The sequence below is a fragment of the Nothoprocta perdicaria genome, unplaced genomic scaffold (genome assembly GCF_003342845.1).
Source record: "Nothoprocta perdicaria isolate Ctin4 unplaced genomic scaffold, notPer1 scaffold_31, whole genome shotgun sequence".
In the NCBI taxonomy this organism is placed as follows: Eukaryota; Metazoa; Chordata; class Aves; order Tinamiformes; family Tinamidae; genus Nothoprocta; species Nothoprocta perdicaria.
This window is the reverse complement of record NW_020455544.1, coordinates 4230922-4248245: the sequence shown is the minus strand read 5'-3', so window position 1 is coordinate 4248245 and position 17324 is coordinate 4230922. Positions and strand designations below refer to the sequence as shown.

Below are 17324 nucleotides of genomic sequence, written 5' to 3'. Positions count from 1 at the left end.
TAAATAAATGTTAACTCTTAAGGCAGAGAAACACAAAAAAAAACTTTTTCACTCCTTCTGGATTTGCAACATAGCATTTGWTTGTTGAAATTTCAAAGATAAAAAACTGCAAAGAGAAATGGGCCCTAGACCATTGGAAGAGAGCCCTTAGAGTGAATGACACAAAGCCTAGAATAACTCACTGAACAGCTATGATGGAACTCACCTTCAACTGAAACAGTCTTCTTGCCTTGACAGCAGGAGATGCCTGAGCTACTGCCAGCAGCCGCCCTGCAAAGCGCCCCACATGACTCCACATTGGGCACCCAGGCCTCCAGGACGTTGCATTTTTCCAGTCCCAGCAGCGAGAACACTTCCATAATGACCAACTTCCTAAATGTGATCGCCTGCCTTCTCCACAAAGAAAGATAATTCTGATGTGTCGGTCGTGTCTCTGTTGTTCTGAGCATCTGCAATGAGAGGCACAGAAGAATAATGAAGAGTTGATATGTGCTATAATTCTAGACACTGTTGTACATTTATGCTACCATGACTTTGCAAAAAATACACAAAGTCAAATTACCAGACCAAGGGACAACATATATGCCGAAAMAAAACAAAACAAAACAAAAGAAGTAGTAGTATATGAGTTAATACCTATTTAAAAAATATATATCTTTGTCTGGTATCTACCTCCACCAGTCGGAGGTCAAGCATGCCTGCCACCTCAACAGGGTTTACACTGTAGCTCTTTCCCTGCTCACTGAAAACTCCTTAGTGTCTTTTGTTTCTTTTTGGCATCTTTTTTTGTCACCTGGTTTAGTCAGAACTGAGGCCTTGTTCTGCTTTTGGCACAGCAATGAGTCCACAGCTGCAGAAGTACTGCTAGAAGCAATGACTTAAATAGAAAATCTGGACGCAGGTACAAGCTCACCAGATGCTGGGGTGACTGATGCGTCTCTCTCCCATCAACAGCAAAGTTTAAAGGATGAGACTACAACAGCAAAAGAAGCAATTTTCTAAGCGTTTCTTTTTGTTACTGTTGTTTGTTTCTTTTTATGTCTGCACTATCTCCTTTTGTCTTTAGAAAACCAGCATAGTTCCCTAACAGTAAAATAAGAATATAAGTTCTAGTCTGCCTCAGCTAAAATTTCTTACGGTCCAAAATATATCAGACTGATCTCCATCTGGAATTAGAATTCCCAGTCCTAATTCCACAGAAATTCCACAGAAAACAATTCCCAATGAAGCTGAAATACAACTGATATTAATTTCTGTTCAATCCAGGCACCATTATCCCATATACTACTTAATGTATTTTTGTGAAAAGGTTGTCAGTAAGAGCTGGAAATAAACCCCAAAGAACTGGCATTCTCCCATGTAATCTTCCCCTCCCAGCTACACCAAGTCTAACTATGTAAACATAATAGAGCGAGATCAATRATAACTTCCATATCCTGGGATGTCCATCTAGTTCTGCATCCCCTTGGCTCCCTAYGCTCCGGTTGTGCTGCAGGGTAGGACCACACAACATCCCAGTGTGCAGGTCCTCTCAGAAAGCACAACAGGACCTGGCTAAAAGACCAGCGCTTTCCCTCTGGCTCGGCACATGGAGAGCAGCCTGGGAAGRTGATCAGGCTGGGTGCTCCCTGGCTGCCATATGCCGGGGTCCTTAGCGGGACCAGCAAACTCGGAAAAAGAGAAAATACAATTAATCCTTGTATTTTCTTCTTATATAATAACCACTCTTATGGGCATAATTGAATAAACATAGGTTTCTGATGTTATTTTTTTTTCTAAATATGCTCTCATTGCATAGGTCCTTGAATGTATTTGACTTTTTTTTAATATATATATATATATAWWATATATATATATATATATATAAAGTGCTGGTGTTTACTGTAATTTAAGAAAATACAACAAATTTCTGCCCAAGTTTAAGATGGTTTGACTAGTGAGAGAATAGCCCAGTCCTTCGTACTGAAGGGCTTTAAAACTCCACTGGACACATAATTCTGGCAATTAATTAAGGTCCATGAACAGCAGAGTTTATTTCTACAGCTCTATGGAGGAGACACTATGGAAGAGCAAGATTCTTTCATTGCACAATTGGTAGCAGAAGCTTTAAAGCAAAAGGCTCACTCCATTTCTCACCAGACTTTCTAATGTATCTTCGTTATGATTGATCTCAGCCTCCCGTCATTTCTTTTCTTTTTGCTTTCATCAGAATCTGCATATAAAGAGAGGGGAAGTATTTCCCTCTAGACCGCTCGGATTTTATAAGAACCTTCTGTTCAAAGCTAGGAATGTGACACAGCATTCAATCAATCCTTTCAAAGATATGTAATTTCCTTAGTATGTGCAGAGATTTCACTTATGACGGGAAAGAAATTGAATTGCCTTATTTCCTTATGCTAAATTCTAATCTGAATTCCTTACTATAAGATTATATTGACAGAAATTATTTATTTTACAAATACAAAACTGATTGCTGCATGAAAAAATAACTGTGTAAAGCTTGAATTCAATTAACAACTTCTTATTGTTTTTAAGGTTTTTTTTTTTTTTTTTTTTTTTTATGGAAATACAATGCTTCAGAATAGAAGCCTCCTTAGCTATTCTTCTGAAACTTGCAGAACAGTTTCAATTAGTTATAGTTCTTCCACTGTAAAGGCACCAAGTGCATTGCATGATAAACCATACAAACATCAAGTGAGAACTAGCTTCTGTTTTAGAAGAATAGAGGGGTTAGGGCTCAGGAGACCAAGCTCTATTTTCAACTCTGTGAAGGTGTTACTGTGATCACTTCTGTACTATAATGTATACTATAATGTACCTTTCATAGTCTTAATATTTACTGTAAGGATCTGGAAAAGAAAGAAGGCAGAAGAAGGAACATAAAATTAGCTAGTGGGTATCCACTAACTATCATTACCTAATCCTCCTTACTGTTTGGGACACCTCCTACTCCCATCATACACCTAAAAATTTAACATATCAAAAAGATTGTTATTGATTAATTTTAAATCCCCTGACAACCCCTGGATGCTTTTCCCCTCCTGCATTTTAGAGGATAGACAGAGACTTTTATAAAAAGTTTATAATCTGTTAAAATCCTCTTTCCCACAGTTTCTTTTTTTGCCTATTATTGTTTGTGTCCTCGAGTCCCAAGGTTAAGCATTAGTTCAAATATCCCATCTAAATGTTTTCTCGTAGTACTGTAAATGTTACCCAGCTCTAATAAGTCCCTAGAGTGCTACAATATTTTTCCAAGTTGTGTTTGTAGCCTCCTAGACACCATCAGCCTTTTGATTATTACTTTACCATTGTGTTTACAAATTGTTCTCAATTTTAGCCCTTATAAATCTGATCAACAAAAATTTGTACGAACTGTAGAATGCATAGAGAATTATGGTAGCTGATTTCGTACTATTTGTAAATTTTAAGGCTATTTGGAACCAATAAAATGGATTTTAAGTTCATGTATAATACAAGCCCAGTAAATTTTTCATGCAATTCTTCTCTGAACTTCTAATACAACATCTGGAAAGATATGCTCTCTGGTTTAAAGGTTATACTGAGCACTAGAATGACATTGGAATGAACATCATGGGAAAAAAAAGACTTGAGTACAAGTTCTAGTTTAACCTAAGATAGTCAGTTGTTAGCCCTTGACTTTGTTATGCCATTTTTGAAGCCACTAAAACACAACGTATCATCAAGAATCTCTTTTACTCATGTGTGTACTTATATACTACGATTAAATTTCTCTCCAAATTAACCTTGGACAACCAAAATACAGTAGCATAATCAAATTCCTCAACCTTAAAATTCTCAGATCATTCAGATGCCTCTTATTCCTCCCCAATAACTCCTAATTTCCCAATGCCCTTTCTCTACTGTAAGTAATACATTCCAGCACTGACTTGCTTATCTACTTTGGCAGAACACAGTATCTACCTAATATGACTTAATATTTCTTTATAAAGTTTCAGAATGACACTTTGCYTCTCAAAATAGTGTTTCAATAGCAATATCTACAAGGATCTACAAATCTGAATATCAATTCAGATATTTTCCAAATCAATATGCAAGATAAGAAACAGTCTTTCATCCTACAAGCGTGATTTCCATGACATCTTAGCCAACTTACACAACTCTAACTACAGCAATCTGGAAGATAACAATTGTGAAAAGTGCATGGTAAATTCAAAGCAGACTTTTAAACATGACTTCAATATTTATACTTCCTAGGCAATCACCTGAACCTTTCTTTAGGCAAGATTTTTATCGGTTTAAAATGATAAATGCCTCAAATCTGCAGGATTCCTGAAGTTCAAGCTTATTCATGATGCATGAGATAAAACGGTGAATAAGAAAAAGCCAGCAAGCACTCTGAGAAGTTCTCACATACACACATAGGCACCACATTTCGAGGAGTAAAACATGAATATCCAAATACAAAACTTCTTTTGTTTTTTCTTTCCTCTTTTACTAGTAATAAAAAAAAGAGTATCTTTGGAATCCGTCCTTCTCGGCACATTTCACAAAGCTTTTCTTCTGGCAGCTGCTCAGTGTAGTTCGCCATGCCTTTCCATACATTTTGCTTTTCCAGTGAGTTTCAAGAGTAGAACAGCTGTCAGAGAAAAAGGCTTGCAAACAACACAAGATTAGATTTTTCCAGTGCTTTATTTAGAAAAGGTCTGTTTCTTCAAAGATATCTTTGTATCTTACTTGGTGCAATATACTTGGAAAGACTGATTTATAGGGGCTAAATAGACAYTTTATTTTTTTTAATAAGGAGGTATTGTAAAGACTCGAAAAATGAGGAATTAAAAAAAATGGGGCTTCAAGCTCTAGAGATGATTAAAAATCGTGGAAATTGATTCTTTTTTTTTCCTCATTTAACTGTTCTTTTGACACTTACATTTTCAGTTTACTTTCACTAGTTCATTAAGTAGAACTATATGGCAGAAGACAGAGACACAAAACAATTAAAAGGAACAATTCACATTCAAGAAATGAAACAAAAAGGTTGAGTCCCAGGATAAAACTCTGCCTAATTCAAAAAGCGATGAAAAAGCATAATTTGTTTAAAAAACAAAATCCCTCTCCAATCTTTTCACTACTTTTTATCGGTTTTCAGTCCCCGTTCAGGGGATTAGTTTACATCGCACAACCTGCCTAAAATGAATGAGGACTACCCAGGTAGGAACAGAAAGTGGGCAGCAATGTAATTTATTCTCCGCTTCTCCCTTCCTACATATTTCATTAACCCACTAAATTTAACAGCTGGCGAGGGAGTAGCATACCTCTGTTATGCACTTCTTCACCACTTCCACAGTGGGGAAAGTGGACTTTGGATTTCTCAGAGTTCACTTATTTTCTTTCTGAACTGGTCTATGAACAGAATGTTTTTGTTACCTTCTTTCCTAGGGTCTCTGATAAATATTAGCCTGACTGTAACCAGTTATATATCCCRTTCTTATAAAGAGTTACCTAATATTTTAGCAATATATACAAACGAATCTTGTATTTCCTAAAACCAGATTTCCACTTAGTCACATTGCACAGTAATATCTAAGCATATTTGGTATAATTATTCTTATTAATTATTCTATTTAGTTGACACATTTATTCACCAGATAAAAGAAAAAAATATCTTTTACTTTATGGCATTGTTTGAAATCCCCTGCTTTCTATGCATGCAATGTAAATCTTTCTCATTTAATCTCTTTGAAGTAAGCCCTAAAGAAGTATAGTATCTTATTGCTATTTCTCATTAATAAGTATTTTATAAACCACTACTTCATTCTTGAAGAATCATTTGAATTTTGTCTATAATGACAGTGATGCAAACAAAAAGATTGCACTTTAAGTAGAATCAAACGTATCTCTTAGGAACACATTCTGTGAGCTTCCATCCTGATTAATATGTTACTGTTTGATCTACTTTTTTTTTCTTTAAACAATCCACTGCCCTCTAAATCTTCAAAGACCCTTAGAATGTCAAGCTCCTAAAATGTAGTTGTCTAATCAAAAAATATATTCTTTTTTGTTTGTTTTTTTTTGTTTGACCCTATTGTAACTATGAAGTAACTTATCAAGGCTCAGCCTACATTGGGTCTGAAGCAGGTAGCATTTTTGTCACAAAAAATGACTGATCTTGAATGAGGGAAGCCTGATTTGAAATGGAAAATGGACTAGGAGAAARGACTTAATGGGGGAACATGTCAAATTACTGCACTTTTATTCAGTCAATTAAAGTGAGAGTAAAGGCTGACTTTTACTGTCAATAAGTTGAAATAATTACTTCAATGAAGTAATAACTATTACAGACATCCTTTCCTTTGCTCCCAAATCAGAGCAACTTTTAATCCTGAAAACAGACTGGATTAAAAAGCAAGAAGTTCTATTTCATCTCCTAAATCCACACTTCTATTTCTTATTCATAATTTTATAGATCTTTATACAAATATAAATACACACACCTGTATGCACAGATATATATCAAGTATAAATAAAAAAATTCTCTTCTAAACATAAACATGAAAACTAGAGAAGCTTCTCCATGGATAATGTATGCAAAGATATGCTTAATTTCATGCCTGCTGAATACAGAGCAGCTCTCCCTGAGATGAATACTTCTCCTTCGAAATCAATGCAAGTCACTGAGTGAATGTCTGTTTTGAACACCCAAAGCTATCTAGATCTGAATACAAGAATCTATTATTAAATGTGTACTTTTTAAAGCTTGTCCAGCACAAAGTGACTTTATCTCTCAATTTAAACAGTAAAATTAGGTCATGTGAGATACTTGAAAATACTTCACAAAATAGCTTCACCCTCCTTTCATYCTAATAGTGTTTGCGATATCTATGACACCTATAAAAATTATGCTAGAGATAAACAAAACAAACCCAGCTGTTTCTGTGATAATTAACTACTCAGTTAAGAAACAGTAAAGGTCTCATCACATGACTATGATAAGTACTCCTACTTTTTCTATATCCACAATGTGGATTTGAAAAAGACTTTATAAAAACGAAATGACATCAGTCAACTTTCTTGAAACAGGTCCAAATTTTAGTAGCGATTTATAGCTTCACACTGTTCAGCACTGAATTAATTAAAATATTATCTAGAAAGAAATTTCCACAGGGGATAAGAAAAGCACATCTTCCTCAAAAATTCTGTTGGTAGGTGGTAAAAGAAGCTGTGAGCACGAGTTTGTCCCAAGGGACTTGCATTCTGGGAGACACTATTCCTTCGCCTTCTGATTCTTCAAACCTTAAATCTTATCTTGGTTAGAGAAACACGAGAGACCTTAAAAATTCCTAAGTCTTTTATCTTCACCCAGTTTGTAGGCATCTTATCATAGCTACTTAAAACATCATCTTTAAAGTTTCTTTTGATACAAGAAGAGCACAAGATAACTTTGAAGATAGAAATGGTCACAATACTTTCAACAGAAATAGAACTTGGCAAAAGTGAATTTCTATAAACAGTTCAGGAAGATTTAGAGGGTAGAAATATAAATACATTATAGATTTATATTTGGCCATTATGGTCATCTGTAAGCACAGCTCCCACTGAAAAGTACCCTGTTCAGAATACTCACTTTATTTTCCCAGGATTTAAAAATCAAAGAATTGTTTAAAAATACATGAAATAGTGGACCAAAAAAAAAAGCTACACAGATGAGATAGCAATACAAGAACTTCTGTATTTTCTCACCACTGAGAACACAAATATCAATGCTCTCTCCTGCAACATCTGATCTGGATGAGATATTCATCTGATTAGAATTTAGTTGTTATATTGCTAAAGTGGCAGACCTTGAATTAGAAACATCCAGAATACAAATCAGCTTCACTGCAGCATTCAAAGTTTATGAAATTATTTCTTTTTATGAAATTATGAAATTATAAGAAATATATTCTTATGAATATATTTCTTATATTCCAAAGTTTTTGGAATGAAAACAAACTTTTCAAATATTTTCTTATTAAATAGGGATTGATTGGGTCTTTTAGTGTTTATGCCATCTCAGCTATGACCCCATTTGGTCTTTCAGTCTTCACACTGCCTTATAAAGCAAAACTGAAGTCTTCTCCTCTTTGTCTCCCCCTAAGTCCAAGGTGGTGTCCCTAGTCTCCGCTTCGACATGATGCTGGAAATTTCCCCTCCATGTTGTGCTTGTGCTATATTAATACTCCCTGATTTCATTCCACGTACTCAAATCCTTGTTAAATTAAAACAACGTCATTCAAACAGGTAAGGCGGGGCAGCTACCAGGTGGCTTAGCAGCAGCCCAACACAAGGAGTACAACAGAGTCTGGCTGCGGTGTCTTCACTCCACCCTCCTTTACTGCTCTGTGCAGCTGCAAGGAGGGCAGATTGTGCTGCCTGGGGAACCATGCAGGAGCAGAGTCCCTGCCTACCAACCATCCTGGAAGTGGCCACTGTGTCTCACTCCCAAGCAAGCTTCTGTAATGCCAGAACTTCTGYTAAGCCCTAGTTTCTTCTCTAAGYTCCCATCTTCCAAGCAATTCTTCCATATCTGGACAAGTGAGAAACACAAAGTAAAACTGCTTCTGCAATTTCTGATATGATACTTGTACTCTCCATCACTCCTTAAATAAAATCACAGTCAGTAAATTTATGAGTAATTGAAAAGTTAGCTATTTTAGAAATTCTTTTTACATAAATAATGACAAGGAGTAGAAAATTGCTTAAGTAGCTGGCAGGTAATACTCAACATATTCCTAAAGGCATGTACTGTAGCATTTTACGGATACAACTTGAAAATGTTCAAAACTATATTTAATTCAAAAAATACACCTCCCCCTTGACTTCCTGAGATGATACATACTGACTGAATAAATATCTCTTAAAAGTTTACAGAAGAAACACAGCACTGGTTTCAGTGGTGCGCAATGATCATCTTGGAGCACTCTGTTTTCTCCTATTTTGAGAAACTATGAGCTATTCCATAAATGAACTGTAAGAAAAGGAAGGCTTGAAATCTTTACACACTGACTTCAACACCCCAGACACTAATACAGGTGTCTGGGACCTGTTTGTAAGAGGAACCAAATACATTTATCTAAGTTACACTCTAAATCTTGTAGGACAGACATTAGCACGCAGAAGGTCAGATTACGTTGAAATGCCCTTAGGCTGCTTTGCAAAGGGAATGCAGAGTGCCACAAAGTGTGATTTGGGAACTATGCTGTGAACTCAAAAACCACCTGTTCACAGGAACTAAATATTTCTAGTTTAAGAGTTAATACTCTAACCTTTTCGTTTAATAATGCACCATTTAAAACTGTGAATGTTCTCCTCAGATTTTACAGTATCACAAGTCGTATCTTTTTAACTTTTCATTTTCCTGAGTTTTTTTATATGCTACTCTAATGCAACAATATAACTCTTTCAATAAGGAAATCCAATCTAACAGCATCCAATTATGAGACCCAACAACTGCATCATTCACAATATCTCCATTTCACATTTCTTGCAACAATATTCTGTGGAAGCAAAAGATTCCTCCCTACCTTTTTGGAAGCACGTGACAAAATTAAATGTTTGCAGTTGCCTCTTCTCTGTTTTAGTCCATTTTCATGCCATATTTTTATTCTTGATGCACACAGCTTGCCTTCATTTTAAACAAAGTATTACGTAAATGTAAAATAATCAAAAGAAGGAGGAGAAACAAAAACACACATTGAAAATTTCATACAAATGTCAGGACAATTTAATCAAGAAATATACAGCACATTCCAAATCAGTTCACTGATCTTGACTGACTATGATGCAATGGTCAASTAAAAGATTTCACTACTGTGCACAGACATTGCTCCTTCTGCCTCTTATTAACCAAGATCTTCATTCACCTAGATATTTTTAAATTAGTAAGAAATGCTATTTAATTTACATTTTTTTGCACTTCTCATTTGATACATTCAGTATATTTAGACAGGTTATTTTTCYTTGCCTAAGCTGCAAGCTGTGTATGAAAAGACACAAATTTAACTGAATAAAACACAATACCACCAACAGTGTAAGTTTTGTTATACATTTACCTTTCCAAAACCTCTCTCCTCAGAGCGATTACTATTTATTTCATTCAGTTTTACTTTCTCAGAAAAAAATTCTGAGAGTATGTTAGGTTAGCTTGGGAACTTTTCTAGTTTTTTTGTATATCATCTTAAAATTACTGCTATAAGCCAGTGACAACACAATCAAATACAGCAGGAATACCCTAAAAGCAAATTACAAACTCATCCAAATCTATTGTATTCCATCAAGTCAAAGGTCCACTTCACATAACCTTCTCCAAGAATAACCAGTAATGGATGCTTAAGTGTAAGAGATGGGAAAATATAAAATGGTATGTTTTATGGTACATCCTTTCAGCTTCTAGCACTTTGTGGCTGTTAATTCAGACAGGATGTAAATCCTTACTGTAACTGTGAAGTAAAATATTGAAACTACATTGCTATCTTTCTATCATAGCAATAACTTATACCTTGACTCCATTAAGAGTTGGATTCTCTCGTACCAAATAAAGTATAAATGTATAAACTCTGCCCTAAAGTATTATCTAATAGAAAAAGTACTAAAGAATGATCTCTAGGAATAAAAGAAGTTAATGAATGAGAGGGAAAAAGAAATCAAAGCTTATCTCACACAGCTTTTCAGGTAATGCATGTGGCGAGGAACAGCGTTTGGTATCCTAACTGCTGTACTCTCCACCTGGTTAATGTCATTCTTTATGATTAAATCTGTGCATTTAAGTATTAGATATTAAATTTTGGTATATATTTGTATAATAACTTGCTAATAAAATGTTTATTGAGGGATATTTCTTGAGCTGCAAGAYGAAATTGAATTTCAACTGTATACAGCATTTGAAACTACCAGGTAAGGGAGCCAGGTGTTCCTTATTCCCCCAAAAATGTTTAAGCCAAAATACTCAAATTGATAGAAGCTTGTCAGCATAACTAATGATGGAGGGAATTAGAATTTTTATATATTACATAGCTGGGTACTTTAAAGATTTTTAAGTCATATCTGTGTTTTCAAATCATTAGGACATGAAAAAGCACTARCCATACTTTCAAAGGTCATCATTCTAAAACAAAAAAATTCCTGTTCTTCCAAAGCTGCCCAAATCAACTTTTACTATTTGCTTTCAAAAATCTTATAACTCTTAGTTTATTCAGTTGATAATACTCATGACAGCAGTTTAAATTGCTGTCACTGCTAAGCCCCTATTTCACACTTAAAATATAAGTTATATAATACAGAACTCTTAGTTCAAATTATTTGGAGAATATTTCAGTTCTTAATTGCTTAAGGGACATGCTCTTTTTTTTTTTCTTTTTTTTTTTTTTTATGTTAGCTCTTCTGAATGTGAACACTGGAAATGTTACAGCTTACAAAGGTGTTAATGAATTTCTTTAAATACCACAGATTATTGAAGTAACTTGCCTCTGTTGTTATTTTACAGTGTCAGAGGAACTTCATACAACGTGCGAGAGAAGCATGATTTTCTCTATTTTCTTTCTTTACTTCAACTTAAAAAAAAAAACAAGAAGTGCCAAATAAATGACAATAATTTATTTCTATCAAATGTTCCCCTATTAAAGCTCTTTTGCCTATGCAAAATAAAGAAATGGAAAGAGGAGGGGGAATTCCTTCTCTGGGTAAATACAAGCTCCCTTTTTTATTGCTTTTTAGAATGTTAGACATTTCCAAAATGACAGCAACTTGTGCTGCTTTTATCAAGTATCTATCAGGATGCACTTATGTATTTAAACACTGAAAAATATCCAAATATGTTTTCTATTTCTGTTTCTCATGTTGCTGCTTTTTTTTTTTTTTTTTTTTTTTTCAAATAATATGAAGGGATCGTATTAATTCTTTTGCATCAGAGATTTTAGTTTAAAGAAACAATAGATGCTTGAACGCAACCTTTCAAATGGTGAAGGGACCCAACTTAGAATGAAAATATTTCAAGAGTGGAAATAATTTTTTTTAACAAATGCTGTAACTTCAAAAAGTTACATGGTAGGACTCAGAGTATGCAATCTACATGTTTACAGGGAGTCACTACACTTTCCAAGAACAGAGGCCAAATACAGTTAAAAGGACCATTGTTTCCAGGAATCTACAAATTATACAAGACCAAACACAGCATAGGTGAACAAATTTTAAATACAGACACACTGAGTGCCTTAGAGCAAAGATYAATTTCATCCACTACTTAAAATGTCAAACCACTTACTACTGTTTATCACTTCTAAGGACAAGAGCTACTGTCATGTTACAAATACAATTGGCTAAGATCTATGATGGAGCTATATTTTGGGGAGTCTCTTGCATTTTAAGGGAGCTAGATTGCAAGAATGCCAAGTCTAGCAGCAGAACCTATGTACATATCTCCAAGGTGGCAATGGGGCATTTCATAGAGTCCTTGTTTCAGTGCCCCCTTACTTATGATTTAATGGCAATCATAAGTTAAATTCACAAAAATATTAACTTCTTCTCAAAAAATACAAAACATCCATAGGTCCTGTCACGTGCAATAATTGTTCAGTACTTCTGAAAAAAAAAATCTGATAAATACTCTGAACGCAGAGTTTCACATATTCCTCTTTTCCTATAGCAGGTGAACCTCATCTTAAGTTGGGCATTCAAATGGGATGTTGGAATGTTCCATCTTTCCTAAACCATATGATTAAATTCTACAAAACACTGCAGGTAACAGAGGGAAGATGTCTAAGAACAGAACAAGGCTCTGACAAACCATGTATGACAATAGCCAAGTGGAACGCGCTGGATAATCATGTTACCATTTGAAATTCTTCAAACACCAACTGGAAAAATAACATTCTGCAGGTTTTCACGGTTTTACTCACCTTTCATTGAAACTCATTAAAAACACATAGCAGATGAAGAAAAGAATCAGGAACCTGACCAAAATGTAAATATAAAATTTCACACAAACAAAATGTTTTGCAGCTCTACAGAGGAATACTTTGATATCRTTTCAATTTCTTTTAGAAGACCAACTAGAAAGTTTAGGAGTAGAAACTTAACAGCCTATTTACATAATGTTTTTTCAATGGTAGCTAGCTATTATTTAAACAAGTTTGCAAAGTGAAACAGTAGAAATTAAATACCATCAGGTATTCCTCAAAGTTTTCCTTCAGGAACCATTATTTCTACTCCATCTAATTTGAGAACAATTTCTGAAACTGACTGGGACATTCTGAGAAATCAAGGAAAGGAAAGTTAATATACAATACAGATGGTAGGCCAAAATTGAACTTCATAATATTGAAGTTCATAATTGAACTTCATAACTTTCATAATTGCAGGGTACTTATTTGTGACTTTGAAAAAAGCAGCTGTACTTTGAACTTTGAATATGAAAAAAAAAAACTCTATACTATTTCTTTCAGCCTCATTTATATGCTGAAGTTATGTCATGCTGTTCTCTTCATTTAATTCATTTGAGATATCCTTAGGATATGAGTCCACACTACTTAAATTTTTGGCACTCATACCAAAAGAAACAATACCTATTTCTTGATGATATATGCCTTTAATGCATAAATCCCTTCCCATCTTTCTTTTTAATCACTTTTGTTTTTGTAAAGTTAATTCACATTTGTTCTAAAGGTTTGCCTATGGGTTTGGATACATCGATTGCTTTCTTTTAATCGTATTCTTAGGTCTGTCATTCTTCCTCATCTAATTTAATCAGTCAGACAGTGCATTCAGAACTCTCTGTTTAATATTCTGATCTTAATGCTATGATAAGCATAAGAGGAAATCTCACATAATGGATTCCTCTATCATCAGAATTTTTGTCCGCATATATGTGTTACATCCTTTCCAGCCTCTTCTGTATTTCTGACAACATTTTCAATATTTTTCTACTCCATAAACACCCTCTTTAAGTACAACAACAAATTATTTTTCTTCTTTCTTTTGACTGTTTTCTTGTCCAATGTTCGATGACATCTTGTCTTGGGTAGAATTACAGGAAAGTGAATAAACAAAACTATTAATWGTATTTCATTCAAACTCTGAGCAAAAACTTACTTGTATTAACTTTTGATGAGGCTGGGAAATAAAGAATTCCTTCCCTTCGCTTTTTCGAGTCACTTTTAAGTTTATGCTTCACCCAGTAACTGATAAGTGACAGTAACCACTGCAGAAGGAAGAGACACAAGCCATCAAACACAATCCTTTAAATCCAGGGTCATGAAGATTCAAAGAAAAAGAAAAGCTTACACAAATACCGGTAACACCCTGAAATTCTGATAGAACAATCAACTTTGTTACTGATGCTCAAATAACTTCAAATATTTATGAGTGTTGAACACCTTAATAATAATCTCAGTTGCTCTCCTATGAAGTAGTCATGTCAATGCGTTGCACATGTCATGTATATAGGAAAAGTTCTGCACTAATACTAAAATGTGTATGAAGAATTAATTCATACTACAGTGCAACTTCGTTGAAACTAGGGCTTGAAAAGACTGAAGCAGAATAATGAGATTTTTTTAAAAGAAGAATATGAATCCACAACTGTTAGTGCGGTCAGCACAAGCTGGGTTTTGTTGTTGTTGTTGTTGTTGTTGTTGTTGTTGTTGTTGTTTTTAAGAAAATAACTACAAAAATGCAGATAGTTCATAAACTTTACATTTCCATTTCATGATTTTGGTCTCAGTTTTGTAAGACCTCTACAGTTTACATCCCACTGATAACTTCCAATCGACATGCTCATCAAATTTCAGCCAAGCTTTCTAACTTCCTCTCATCCTGTCAATTTAGGAGATGATCAGAAGAGAAAGTACCAAAAAACATAAGAAAGCTCATATGTGCCTTGTTTCTAGTGAGTAAATGCATAAATGCATATTAATTTAAACTCTTTCCCTTCAACCTACTAATACTGACTTTCTTGTTTTCTAGTCATTACACAGTATCTCTGTGTTCTGATCCTACAAAGTCTTGTGCGCATACTTTGAAGAAGGGACTATTTATGAGCTTGAAGTCTTCAGAGTGTGTTGCTGGAGTCCTAGTTTATAAACTTCACAAGGAATGAGAAACCATGTGCCTTGGAATTTTCTGGGTTGCTTTTAAGACATTTTCCCAGCTGCTTTTTTTAACTAAGTCCCAGATGCAGACTTCTGAAACACTCGTAGATTCTCCCATTGTACAATTCTGCAGTTTGTTCTAAAATTCAACAGTAGTTTTAAACTAGTAGTTCTACCAGGAACTGAAAGGAACTTAATTCCTGGTGAGGATTTTCTTTGAATTAAAGCATAAGTGACCAAATTCAAATTGTAATGAGTTACTGTGCAACAGATTCAATTCAACTTAGTTTATATTTGCAATAGGGACATAAACTCTCCACATCATGTTGCAACATTCTCTCATGCTATTTGTTTCATAGAAGCTTAGGCAGATGTTAGTTCCAGATAACTTGGGACCCTCAACCATCCATTCCCATCTTTACTTTTTCATGGCTAAAAAGCTGTTGTGACCTCATACAAAGCCAGTTCAGGGAGCTCGTTGTTCCGATCCCCCCAAACAAAGTGTTCAGCTGCCTCACTTTCCTGAACTGGCTCACAGAACAAGCATTTAGGTGGTTGGGCTGACACAGGCTATGAGGTGGAGATGGTCAGGAAGATATCCAGTGGTCTTCATTTCTGTGGAAACCCACTGTCCAATGTATGTTTGCTTTGCCCAGAAAGAACTAAATCCCCACACTTTACCCCTTTAGTTCTATTTACTTCTTTGACTTCCAAGTTCTCTTCCAACCCTAAATTCTAATTTCTAGTTCTCAGACTTTACACAATCTTGGAAAACTGCTTTTCTCAGTGAAGCCAGTTTGGAAGTAAATTCATTCAACTTTAAATCATGAAAAGTAGAGAAACCTAAGCATACATAAACACTTTAAGTAAAATATATCAATAGCTTCCAAATATTTTTAAGATCTCATGCATTTGAATGCTATTAAAGATCTTATTTTTAACAGATCACAGTAATACTAATAGAACTCACTAGCCTCACATGAAACCAAAGTGACTCAGGGTACTAGATGAGAAGACCATGTTTTTGAAACTGATACCTTGTTCAGGTCTTTCTAAATGAATACCAATTTCTTTTGAAAAATTTACCTTGAAACAAGCTCTGAGTTTTAATCTATGATAATCACAAAAAAAGCTACACTATGCAATCTAGTAAGTCCCTATATTACTGAATAGTGTTCTTTAGTGCTATTGATTCTTTCTCATTTTAGATCAAGTTATACTTTATAGAGCCAATATACAGGCCAATATAGGTTTTCCTGACAGAAATGCATTTCCTGTGTTTCTCTGTCACATCAGACACCCGTGTCTCATTTCCTCCATTTTCCTCCATAAAACTATTGAGCCTCATTTTTAGAATCCCCTTAGACTTTTGYTTTCTACATTTGTAGTGGAAGACAACTGCAGCTTAAGAAGCTTTAGCAAAATATTTTATTATATATTTTTTATTTCCTTTCCATCTCAGGTGAATAACCACAGTTTATGAGCAGAGACAGCAATCTTACCATCTTGCTTTCATTACACTAATGCAGTTAAGTTCTTTTGCATAGATGAAAGACTTTTCACTCCTCCTTTCTGCTAGCAATTTTCACTTTTGYATGGTGCAAACTCCATTCACCATTGCTCTACTACCAGATACATTTTGACATGGGGGTGGAAATCAGTCCCAGTCCTCTCCTCATGCTACTTAGATTTCTCTCTCTGATGTGTGCAATAAACAAGTTGCTTTCCCAACTGCCATATGACATCTCACAACAAGGACAAAGGAGAAAAACAGACACAGAGAAGGACATCGGGAGTGGAGAGGATAAGCAGACCTGCAATAATTGCAGTTTCTGGGAACGAGGCTACTCCTCCTCAACAGAAATTATCTTGAGTTGTGGTCCACGCCGACAGCAGGTAGTTAGGTGGCCCTTCTCAAGGCTATCCTTAGACCAGTCCATGTCCCCAGCAGAGGGTTGTAGTCCCAGAGAGCAGGGACCCTGCAAGTTTTTGAAAAGAAACAAAACAGACGCATAAAGGACATAGTTATTTCATCCTCATAATTTCACCTAATAATGCAGCAACTGCCATAGAGGTAACCATAGCAGTTCACATGTGGTAAATAACTTTGAAAATCTACTTATCTACAACATATTTGAAATAACTTTGGGTTTGCTGCCAGCAAACTGGTCATGCCAGTCCCCCACAAAGTGCAGAACTCCATACTGACTTTAGTAGGCCTTA

General features: G+C 35.0%; 1 long non-coding RNA gene across 1 annotated transcript; it reads right to left on the bottom strand.

The window, feature by feature from the left end:
• Positions 1-379: 379 nt before the first annotated feature.
• LOC112950120 lies at positions 380-17061 on the bottom strand. Its single transcript, XR_003249957.1, has 4 exons — positions 16916-17061; positions 14104-14212; positions 9543-9643; positions 380-449 (listed from the first exon to the last, which is right to left on the bottom strand). It is a non-coding gene; the product is annotated as an uncharacterized LOC112950120 (long non-coding RNA).
• Positions 17062-17324: the final 263 nt, after the last annotated feature.